General features: G+C 47.7%; 1 protein-coding gene and 1 pseudogene across 1 annotated transcript in view; both read left to right on the top strand.

Annotated features, from left to right (window-relative positions):
- Positions 1-12,480, top strand: part of GRIK4 (glutamate ionotropic receptor kainate type subunit 4) — a 174,858-nt gene that overhangs the window by 79,617 nt on the left and 82,761 nt on the right. The window lies entirely within an intron of this gene.
- LOC136662992 (5S ribosomal RNA) lies at positions 3,527-3,646 on the top strand (annotated as a pseudogene).

Below are 12,480 nucleotides of genomic sequence, written 5' to 3'. Positions count from 1 at the left end.
CATCTCCTATTAATTTAATATTCTCCCCTTTAAATATACATACTGCCTATCCATCTCCAGCTTCTCTACATGCTACTGCAGATGGCTGCTCTGCTCAATCATATCATTTCATTTCACCGCTTCAGTAATGAACCCCACATTCTGGTCTTGCATTTTGCATTGTGATGCCTTTGGGCGAGGCCCTTGGTTGTAGGACTGGGGCTCCTACCCTATGCGCACCTTCTGGGGTGTAAGTCATATTGAACACAGTGGAACTTTCTTCCAAGTAGACACGCATAGGATTGTGTCCTTAGTCCCTCATTATGTCTGCAGCAGCAGTTCCCAACCTGTGGGTCTGGGACCCACCAGTGGATAATGTTGGGTCCCACCAGTGGGCCGTGACCCAATTTTTGGTGGCTCAACTGTTAAAGAAGCTGCTACCTGAGGGGGAGGAGCACTGCTGCCCAATCACCATAATAGCCACACCCCTTTGCATTTATAAATCAGGCACCAGCTTAGAGTATGCTGTCTGTTGAAGCTTGGCTATGGAATTCTGTCTCCACAGAACTATTGATCACTGAAACGGAGCTCTTTTGAAATGACCCTCCTCATTTTGTCACCCTATTTGAAATGATGCTACGTCATGATGTCAGCAAGAGGCCCCCTCCCCACAAGTTAAACAGAGTGGTGTGGGTGAAAAATGGGAACATGGGGAGGCAGATTTGGCTCTCATTTTGTCTCCACAACCCACTAATGTTCAAGCTCAAAGTTCTAAGTAGATAACTCTCCAGTCAGACTAATAGTAGGCAACCTTCAGTCTCGAAAGACTATGGTATCGCGCTCTGAATGGTGGTTCTGGAACAGCGTCTAGTGTGGCTGAAAAGGCCAATTCAGGAGTGACAATCCCTTCCACACTGGGAGCAAGTGCAGTCTGTCCTGGTCTGTCTCCCTGGCTATGGGCCTTCCTTCTTTGCCTCTTAGCCTCAGACTGTTGGCCAAGTGTCTCTTCAAACTGGGAAAGGCCATGCTGCACAGCCTGCCTCCAAGCGGGCCGCTCAGAGGCCAGGGTTTCCCACCTGTTGAGGTCCACTCCTAAGGCCTTCAGATCCCTCCAGTCAGACTAAATCTTGACATATTAGCTGTGTTTATGCAGCTCCTGACCACCTCTGAGATCTATAGATTCTTTCTCATGGACAGGATTGGAAATAGGAAGAAGTCACACACACACACACACACACACACACACACACACACACACACACACACACACACAGAGCAGTTCCCATCCTTGGCTTATATCAGTTGCCACCTTCTGTCGTTGGATGTGGGTTGTTTCAGAGAGGCTTTGACAGAGAATCAGTTAGGAGTTTGGGATGATATTCTTTTAACTGTGATAGTGAGTTCCACAGACTAACTGCATTGGATGAAAAAGTCTTTCCTTCTGTCCATCCTGATAAATCTCCCATCAAGCATCTTCATGGGATGATCCCAGGTTCTGTGAAAGAGGAAGAAGAACTCTTTTTCCGCTTTCTCCATATCGTACGTAATGACCTAAGCCTTAGTCCTATTCCCCCTTAGCTGAAATTTTTCTAAAGAGCTTCCAACATCATAAGCTTGCCTTGTAAGGACGGTGCTCCAACCCCCTGATCATTTGGGCACCCCCTTCTGTACCTTTTCCAGCTCTGAAATATCCTTTTATTTGCTTTTTAAAATGTGGTAACCAGTATTGCACATGGTATTCTCAGGGGCATATATTGCATGGCTTGAAACTTGTAGGTAGCTTAAGAGATCATTTGCAGCTTCCACTGAGCCGAGAGTGTTTCCTTTCCCACTTCTGAGAACCAGACATTTTGGGTGTACAGAATCCAGAGACAGCTTATCTGCACATAATACTATCACCTGGCAATGTTGCGAAACAAAGCAGCATCCACTGAACATGCTGTCTTGCTCTCGGCATAACTCAAATTCTCTTTTGCTCAAATTCTTTTTTACACCTTCCCTCCAACGATAATAACTTTTAATAGTTTCATTTGTTCCCCTCTAATCTCCCTGATAAATGTTTTGGAATTTAAAAGCCCAGCCTTGGGGCCTTACATATACTTGAAAAAAGAGGGACAAACATCGAGAAACTACATGGAATTAATGAGCTACAATAGAATTAATTCCATTGCCAACTCTTGGAGACATCCAGAATCTCTCTCTCGTGTTCCATACTTGTGGTTTCCAGTATCCTGAGGCCTGCAGAAGACATTCATTTCCTTGAGGTTCCCAGTAGCCAATTCCAACTCTCTATCGGCAAATCATCTCCTTGTGATGATGATAATGATGATGATGGTTGTAAATCAAGCATCAATGTGGTTACGATTTATTTTGTTCTAATGCATTTCTAGTCAGGTTTTCCTGCTGGACAAATTGTTTTAATTAAAACTTTTAGTCAGACGTATTAACTAATAGTTATACTGCCTTGCTTGCCGTCGCATTAAGACTGCACTCACATGTACTCTTTCGTGGGTAGTAATGGATCTTTCAACTATTCAATATACAAGTCCCTTTCTAGTGGGTTCTGGCCCTGATCCACCAAGTCCCTTTGCATTCATATAGTAGCGGAGTCAGAGAACATAAGAGCATAAGAACAGCCCCACTGGATCAGGCCATAGGCCCATCTAGTCCAGCTTCCCATATCTCGCAGCGGCCCACCAAATACCTCAGGGAGCACACCAGATAACAAGAGACCTGCATCGTGGTGCCCTCCCTTGCATCTGGCATTCTGACATAGCCCATTTCTAAAATCAGCAGGTTGCACATACACATCATTGCTTGTAACCCGTAATGGATTTTTCCTCCGGAAACTTGTCCAATCCCCTTTTAAAGAGGGGACAGAGCTGTACACCCCGCCCACACAGCTCCAAAACCTGTTGTGTAAACTGCCCTCTTCCTCACTTTCAGAGCTTGTGCATCTCAGAAGCCTCTGGAAGGTCTCTGAAGCCTCTCTGAAGGGCCCCCGTGGATCTTAATATCTGCGGGTTCAGTATCCATGGGGGTCTGGGTTTGGATTCCTCATGGATATTGAGGATCAACCTGTAATTGTGCCCATCTGATGTGGCTTTTATTTTCTTCCAAAAAGCAGTCCCTTGGCACTAACAGAGCACCTCTTTTTTAAGGGCTGGGGCCTCACTATGCTTTCCTCATATTATAGAGCCAGTTCACATGACATTGACTCTAGCACCAGATGATGAATTTCATGTCTGAATGAGCCATCTCAGTTTTTACATCATCTTGGATAATGTTTACATCATCAAGCCAAATGTGATGTAGCTGCCTTTGGGCCCAATCCTATCCAATTTTCCAGTGCTGTTGCGGCTGTGCCAAGGGGGCATACCTTGCATCATTTGGTGGGATGGCAGTCACAGAGGCCTCCTCAAGGTAAGGGAATGTTTGTTCCCTTACCTCGGAGCTGCATTGTGGCTGCACTGGTGCTGGAAAGTTGTATAGGATTGGGCCCTTTGTGATCCAACCTGTAGTCTTTATCTCTAGCTGAAGTGATGTTGTCTTCAGCAACTTTTACCCTGCACATGCCTGATCTCGTCTGATCTCAGAAGCTAAGCAGGGTCAGGCCTGGTTAGTACTTGGATGGGAGACCGCCTGGGAATACCAGATGCTATAGGCTTATACCATAGCCCTTTGAGACTGAAGGTTGCCAACCATGAGTTGAAGTAAGGGGTTTATCTTGACATCCACCATGTTTTTCGTGGGCTTAGGAAACTGTGTTAAAGTCTAGGCAGGTCGTGTTGAACGGCAGTTCCAAGTCTATGATAAGAATGATCCTTTCTGACCTCAAAGATCTATTAATCAATGAGTTCTGAGTTGAATTATATCCAGTTCATAGGATCAGCATTAGGGGATAACACAGATCCCCAAGTTCTCCTGACTTGAGTAAGGTTTGGAATACAGCTCTGAATGTTTGGACTTCCCAATTTTTTGGACCTTGAAGTGACACGCTAACATCCCTAATGCCCAAGCCATGACACTGCTCCCGCAAACTTCTCTTGAAGTAACTCCCAGAGTTTAGACCCCAGTGGTGTAATGAATTCTTGTTTGCAGGAAAAATTGATTTCTGCATGCTACTTTATTATGTCTAGTTTATTATGCAATTATTGACACAGTATATTATGAATGTACCAGCCCTATTTTAAGCCATAAAGCACTTAGGGTAATCTTGTACAGTTTAGTGAATAAATGAAAATGTCTTTTTTTCCAGGCAGCTTAAGAATGACTTTTGCAGCCTTAGCATTTATAGACCTTGAAGGCCACTGGATTTGTAGAGAGGGTGGGTTTAAACTGTCAGAAGAATGTCTTCCTCTCCTAGCGTATGGAACAGCCATGCCTCGGTTGCAACAGGGCTAAGACCATTAGGGTGGGTTATTCAATGCATCTCCTGCAGAGCAACTTTCATTGGTTACTCGCGATGAGACCGTGTTGGCCAAACCTATGATCAGGCACTGCTATTACTGTGTGTGCCAAGACATCACTTCTGGGTTCAGAGGAAGCGAACAGGCAGCCGTGGCTTTGCAGTGTCGTTAAGCCTAACCAGGATGTTGCTGCTCAGTGATGCCCCCTTTCAAGTGGCATCCACGGCATGTGTCTGTGAGGGTTGCCCCCAAAAGGGGGGGGTCTCTGGGTGTCACCCGGCAAGGTGCCGAGGGTCAGCTGGCTGGTCTTCTTGGGACCCCTGGGTGGGGTGTCCTCCTCCCTGGGGTTCCTTGCAGGGGAAGCCTCACACCAAGCTGGGGGGGGGGGTTCACAACACCCTTGTCCTCCTCCCTGGAGGCAGGACCTGAGGCCCTTGGTCTTCAAGCAGGGGCTCCAGCCTCCTGCCTTCCCTCTCCAGAACTGTCTGTCATCACAGGCCTCCCTGCTTTTATCCTCCCCAGCCACACCCCTGGCTCCTCCCCTTCCTCCCTCTCTAGGCTTAAAGGGACCTGACCCTGGCCTGCTTCCCTCCTCTTTGGTGGTAGCAGTGCCTGCCCAGCTCACTGCTCAGGTCAGGTGAGCCCTGGGGGGGCAGTCTCTCCCACCCAGCTGCCCTACATCTTACCTGGTCAGCTGGAGAGGTGGCGGCGGCGGCGGCGGCGGCGGCTCTATGGCCAGGCAGTTCTGCCCCTGGCCTGCAGCCAGGTAAGGCAGGGGTTGGACAAGGGCTCGACCCCTGACAGTGTCTTACTTACCACACCCTAGATACACCTCTGATGAGAGGTCATATGTTTTAATGACCCCCCCTTCCATTGTTAAAAAACACAACTCTCTTAAACTTGCTAGTTATGTATTTCCATTGAGTGTTTTACCTATAGGCTGAAATGATACTTTCTGTGACAGGTGCATCATATGGAGTGCCTGATTGCACACAGCAGACCCCAAGTTGCACGAGCTGTGTGCAATCAGTGACTCCATGAGACGCTGGACTGCTGCAGCGATACTGACCTTTTTTGTTGCTGGAGCTTCCTATTTCTGGCCCAAACAAGCCAGATGAGGCCCTCTGCTGTGGTCATGTTAGCCACTTAAGTTTTCTTTGGAGTATGCCAGTTTTCCAAGATGACCGAATATGTCCTTGCCAGGCAGGAAAATGAATGCAAACCACTTTGAGTATCATTGAGTGAGGCAGAGATGAAGGGCACAAATTAAACTTGACTTGTCTCACATAGACAGTTTTGTGTGCTGGTGAGGGTAGGGCATTTTGCCTTATTTTTTTATTTTTAAGTGGGCTGAAACAGGGGAGGGAGCAGTACAAAGATGGCGCTGGACATCAACACTGACTAGCATCTAGACCAGTGCTCCATCATCAGAAGTTCTGTCCTTGAACTGATGGAGAGTTCTGCTCAGGCGAGGTGTCCTTGCTTGAGCAGAACTTTCCTTCTGGTGATGGAGCACAAGTCTGAACACTGACCGTTGCGTGCAGTTTTCTAGGATGGCACCATCTTGGGCAAAATCATGCCACCTTTGAGGGACCTTTCCAAGAATCCTTCATCTACTGTACAGTCTGGCCCCATCTTAGAAGTGTCAAAGGAGGTGGACCACCAGGTGCTGTTGGCAAGGGGGCAAAGCCGTAACTTCAAAAAGGTTAGAACTGACCCACAGCCCAATCCTATCCACACTTTCCTAGGAGTAAGCCCCATTGACTCTAATGGGACTTACTTCTGAGTAGACATGCCTAGGATTGGGCTGCCAGATATCAACTACTGTAAGATCCGCAAAAAAAAAAAAAAAATCCCCCCCGGGAATTTGTGGGTGGTTTCATTTTATTTCTAACTAACCTTGAGTAATGATAATGCCAGTTTAACAGGTAAAATACTTTAGTTAAAAGGAGCAAATGAATTGCAAAGGTAATGCTTTGGGAAGCAAATAAAAGGCTCTCCTTCCAGGAACTGGCAGCACCAGTTGCTGGGGGAAAAAACTGTATTGGATGGATTCTGTCTCCAATGATAAATTCTCAGTGCATTCCTGAAGGCTCTTCATCTCAAAGCAGAATCCTGTGTACACTTACCAGAGAGTAAACACCCCTGAACAACACTGGAATGGTTTTCAAGTAAGCATGCATAGGATGCATAGAAGAGCGAATGTTGGCAGGTGCAGCTTTTAAAATCCTTCCATATCAAGCTGCACCTGCCAACATTCCCTCTTCTATAAAGTGGTGAAAAGTAGAGGCACTCTGTCCCACTCTGTGTCTGGTAACCCTACTTATAACAGCATTTTAAGGTGAACGCTTTGATGCCCCGGGGTAGTCTCGGAGCAACAGCCAGCCAAGCCTGTGCAGTCCTGCACCATTTCAGCACAGAACCCTGGGCCAGGCTGGAGAGCAATGAGTGGTAGCTCAGCAACTGGGCAGAGTGCCAAGAGGCCGGGCAGCAGCTGCCAGGGAGGAGCTATCATCTGGTCTGCTTCAGGACTGTTCTTGCTGTAATTGAGATTAAAGGGAGCTTTGCTTAAAGGTGTGAAGACTGGAGAAAGGGGCGGGGACAGTCCAAAGCTGAGCAGTCTGTTAATCCCCATTCCTCCTTAATCCCCTTCCCCATTCTCTCACTTGAAAAATAAAGTGTTGGTGGGAAATAGGAAACGAAGTCACATTAAAGGTACAGCAGGACTTCATCAACTGAGAGGGTTCAGAGGCTCATCTTCTCCCTTGGAGCCCACCTACTTTCTCCAGGTCTGGATCTGTCCCCTCAGCAGCAGCAACAGCAGCATTTGGGGAGCAATTTGGGAGGCCAGTGGTGCCAGAGGCATAACTTGGATGGAGCCTGAGGGGCATGTGTCCTGGGTGCTACACTGGGAAGGCACATGACTTCCCCCAGGCTCCACCAAGTCACCTCTGGGTTCTCCCTGCAGGGTGGGGTGCTGCTGGCTTTATGCGCTACATTCTTTCTCTTGCGGAGGCTCCCAGCCTCCACAGGAAAAGGAGTGGGGTGCATGAAGCCGCAGCGGTGAGTGCCCGGCACACCGGGGATACCCTGGGAGTGACACATGATGTCACATGGCACCATGATGTCACTATATCAGGTGGCATTGTGACATCATTACCCCGGGCACTGGGCAAGGATGTTACGGCTCTGAGTCAGTTGGCAACCTTCAGTCTCGAAAGACTATGGTATCGCGCTCTGAATGGTGGTTCTGGAACAGCATCTAATGTGGCTGAAAAGGCCAATTCGGGAGTGACAATCCCTTCCACACCGGGAGCAAGTGCAGTCTGTCCCTGGTCTGTCTCCCTGGCTATGGGCCTTCCTTCTTTGCCTCTTAGCCTCAGACTGTTGGCCAAGTGTCTCTTCAAACTGGGAAAGGCCATGCTGCACAGCCTGCCTCCAAGCGGGCCGCTCAGAGGCCAGGGTTTCCCACTTGTTGAGGTCCACTCCTAAGACCTTCAGATCCCTCTTGCAATGTCCTTGTATTGCAGCTGTGGTCTACCTGTAGGGCGCTTTCCTTGCACAAGTTCTCCATAGAGGAGATCCTTTGGGATCCGGCCATCATCCATTCTCACGACATGACCGAGCCAACGCAGGCGTCTCTGTTTCAGCAGTGCATACGTGCTAGGGATTCCAGCACGTTCCAGGACTGTGTTGTTTGGAACTTTGTCCTGCCAGGTGATGCCGAGGATGCGTCGGAGGCAGCGCATGTGGAAAGCATTCAGTTTCCTCTCCTGTTGTGAGCGAAGAGTCCATGACTCGCTGCAGTACAGAAGTGTACTCAGGACACAAACTCTGTAGACCTGGATCTTGGTATGTTCCGTCAGCTTCTTGTTGGACCAGCTTTCCAGCTTTCTTTGTGAGTATGGGAAACGTGGTAGCTGCTTTACCGATGTGTTTGTTTAGCTTGGTATCGAGAGAAAGAGTGTCGGCTCTGAGTGGTGTATTTAGAAATCCAGTAAAGTTCCTTCAATAATTAATAAAGGAAGATATGTGTGCATGCCTGCGAGAGAGAGAGGGAGAGGACTTGGCCTTAGAAGGAAACAAAATGAGCTAACTCTTGGCATTGTCCTCATCTCTTTTGCAGGGTCTTGCTGCCGCTTGGCTTTGTAGGTGATCTAGGTTATTAAAACCGTGATAAGGATCTCAGAAAGTAGGATAGATTCTGTGCCAGGGAGGGGACGTGGGTAATTTTGCCAGGCAAATCGATGGGAATGAAAAGAGCTTGCTCACTAATGCAGGTAACCTAACAATAGCGGCTTGGCCTTTCTTGGCATTCAGAGATGAGCAATTAGCAGGAGCGGATCGCTGATGCAAAGCCAGCCCTGCCTTTGACAATGCAGACAGATTCTTCCAAGGAGCCTTCTGAAATACCTTTGCTTATCTTTGGGTTGTGACAATCGGCACAGGGCTCCACTTGCTTGGCTCCTTTCATCCAAGGATCCTGCAGCCACTTCACATATATAAAGTGTCTTAATTCTCTTTTGTGCTAGGTGAGGTTCAGGTGTATTCAGCTTGGCACCCAGTAGGACTGGGGTGGTGTTCAGGCGCCATGAACAACTGGGCTCTTAAGGACAGCCCAGGTTCCCCCTCCCTTTCTTCACTTGGCATTTTTTTAAAAAAGCATAACCTGCTGCAGGCATGGGTTAGGAGTCCAGCCAGTGGGGCTATACAGTGGCATAGCCTGAGGGGCTGCAAAGAGCCAAGTTTTGCAGGGAGCCTCAAGGAGTCTCAAGGGAGTCTCAAGGAAGCATGCAAGGGGCCCCTCCTCTCCCCTTAGGAGCCAGACCTTACACCTTTGTTTTGCTCTCTTGCCTGGAATGGCACCAAACGGGAGGGGGAGGGGTTTCTTGCATGCTGCAGTGAAGCTTCCTGCAAAACTTAGTGCTTTGCACCCCCTCTAACTATGCCACTGGGGCTATGTATAGCTTGTAAATCAATCGGTTAAGTCACCAGTGCTTGAGTGGAACCTGAATTCAGTCATGTTTAGCAGATCACACAGGACTGACTTCTAAGTAAGGCCACACCCGGAGTATTGTGTCCAATTCTGGTCACCACATCTCAAAAAAGACATAGTGGAAATGGAAAAGGTGCAAAAGAGAGCAACTAAGATGATTTCTGGGCTGGGGCACTTTCCTACTGAGGAAAGGTTACGGTGTTTGGGCCTCGTCAGCCTAGAAAAGAGGCGCCTGAGGGGGACACGATTGAGACATACAAAATTATGCAGGGGATGGACAGAGTGGATAGAGAGATGTTCGTTACACTCTCACATAACACCAGAACCAGGGGACATTCACTAAAATTGAGTGTTGGGAGAGTTAGGACAGACCAAAGAAAATATTTCTTTACTCAGCGTGTGGTTGGTCTGTGGAACTCCTTGCCACAGGATGTGGTGACGGCATCTGGCCTGGACGCCTTTAAAAGGGGATTGGACAAGTTTCTGGAGGAAAAATCCATTACAGGTTACAAGCCATGATGTGTATGTGCAACCTCCTGATTTTAGAAATGGGCTATGTCAGAATGCCAGATGCAAGGGAGGCCACCAGGATGAGGTCTCTTGTTATCTGGTGTGCTCCCTGGGGCATTTGGTGGGCCGCTGTGAGATACAGGAAGCTGGACTAGATGGGCCTATGGCCTGATCCAGTGGGGCTGTTCTTATGTTCTGCATTCTCTGCTTGCCACAGTCTTGTCTCTGTAGACCTGAAGCACAGATCTGGGATGAAATGAATTCATGTCTCCTTCTTCCACTTATTTGGGAATTGGATAAAGAAAACCCACACTGTTTTCCTCTCTACACCAAAGCAGTATACAGTATCCCCAAACATGATGGCAACTTCCCAAAGGGTCTTCCTCCTTCTTCATCCCTCTTTTGCAGCTATTTGAAGGCTGCTCTTCCCTAGGGTTTCAGGGCTCTTATGTCCCAGAAGCCACAAACACAGAGAAGCCACGTGATCTAAACATTAAAAAGTATGTTATCCCAATGTATCATTAACCAAAAGAACGAACACCCATCTCGCTCTCTGAATCAGTGGAGCGCAGGCTGTTGCAGAGTAAATAAATGAGGCATACAACAGACACAAAAGAGCTTTCAGCAGTGTATGGTGGGGGGTGGGCAATCAGGCAGTGATTTTTGGTAAGAGAATAAGGGTGTAAACAGGCGTGTCCCTATTTCAGTCATGAAATATTGATGGATTTGTCTTTGTACCACCAGCGGAAAAGAGACAGAATGAAGACGTTGTCCTAGTTATTTATTTCTTGAAACAGAATGCAGCAAAATCTTCTTTTTAAATATCAGTGTCCCGAGGGAGCTACATTCTACATGCAGGTTCCAGCCATGCCTGAAACCAGGAAGAGTTCAGCACTATTCAGAATCAGGCTCTTAATCTCTACATAGGTTTCCCTGTACTTAGGCTGAGATATGAGCCAGAATTTGGAATGTTTACATCATTGGTTCTCACACATTTAGCACTTGAAAGGCAGCTGCCCCAGGTGCTCTGCCAAACAAGGGGGGCTTGACTGCCCCAAGGCTCCGCCCTGTCTCCCCAGCAACTCTGTATCAGTGCTGAAACTAATCTCATGCTGATAGTGGATAAATATCTATCTATTGCAGTGATTCTCAAACCTTTAGCACTGGGACCCACTTTTTAGAACAGTGATTTTCAATCTTTTTCATGGCACACTGAAAAGGTGCTAAAATTGTCAGGTTTTTGACAATTGACAAGGCACACAATACTGACAGTGGGGGCTCACATTCCCCATTGGCCCTACTAATAAATCGCCTTCCCCCAAATTCCTGTGGCATACTTGTGGACCATTTGCAGCACACCAGTGTACCCCGGCACAGTGGTTGAAAATGGCTGTTTTAGAATGAGAATCTGTCAGAACCCACCGGAAAGTGGTGTCATGACTGGAAGTGACATCATCAAGCAGGAGAGTTTTTAACAATCCTAGCCTGCACACCTGCCCAGGGGTCAGTCCCGTTGACTATCATTGTTAAAAGCATATACATAGTAGCTTGTTAAAAGTACAGGTCTATAACAATTCCCCAAATGCAGTCACATACCATGATAGCGTCAAGCCTAATCTATTAAAAATAAAATATTGAAATGAATGGGGACCCACCTGAAATTAGCTTGCGACCCACCTAGTGGGTCCCGACCCATAGTTTGAGAAACACTGGCACATGTTCAGGAGCACTGAATGCACCTTGTATAAATGGCTGTGTCACAGTGCCCTGTGGGTGAAGCCACCCAGTTCCCAGCTGATCTGCTGAAGCAATGTCTTTCCACACTGCCTTGATCAAGGAAGAAGCTCCCCTGAGTCAAAGGTTTCAGTCATTTGGAGGCATTCTCCTGATGCTGTAAAATGTGAGAGTGTCGGGTCAGGGCCCCTGCAGATAACAGCCAAAGCCAAAGAGAAACTTTTGGCCTGTAACATCTCCTGCGTGCTGTCTCCCAGGGAACACAGTTCTGTTCTATTATTTAATATCGCAAGGCTAGCACTTTAGAAATCGGCACTGCGGTCTCGTTGCAAAATATTGTTGTTATTTAATGCACAGGCTTGCTGACTGCTTAATGTGTGGTTCAAGGAAGCCAAGTTCAGGGCTCTTGGCAAGGATGGCATTTTAGTTTAGAAATCTGGAAGCTGGATTCTCTCTGAAACTCTAAGCCCGAAGCAGGTATGGGCTTTATTATTCCAGAGATATCCTGGCTCCTCAGATGTTTAGCTTTGGCTTCCATACTAGTGCTGCCAACCCTGCAGCATTGGCCTAAAGCAGTGGTTCCCAACCTGTGGTCCAGGGACCACAGGTGGTCTGTGAGACCCTGAGAAGTGGTCCCCGAGGGGAAAAGGATGATTACCTTTGATCACTTCCAGTGACTCACCAAGTGACTGCTCCCTCACAAACCTCTGAAATGTCAGCTGTGGCTGTAGGTAGTCTGTTCTTCGCCCTCTCTGGTGGCCCAACACTTGCTGAAGTGCCAGCTGTGGGAGAGTCCATTCTCCACCCTTTCTGGTAGTCTGCAGAGTAGCGCTTACTCAGTGAGATGCTTCC

This window comes from Tiliqua scincoides, chromosome 11 (genome assembly GCF_035046505.1).
Source record: "Tiliqua scincoides isolate rTilSci1 chromosome 11, rTilSci1.hap2, whole genome shotgun sequence".
NCBI classification, from domain to species: domain Eukaryota; kingdom Metazoa; phylum Chordata; class Lepidosauria; order Squamata; family Scincidae; genus Tiliqua; species Tiliqua scincoides.
The sequence above is the reverse complement of the archived record's forward strand: the minus strand, read 5'-3'. Positions and strand labels throughout refer to the sequence as shown.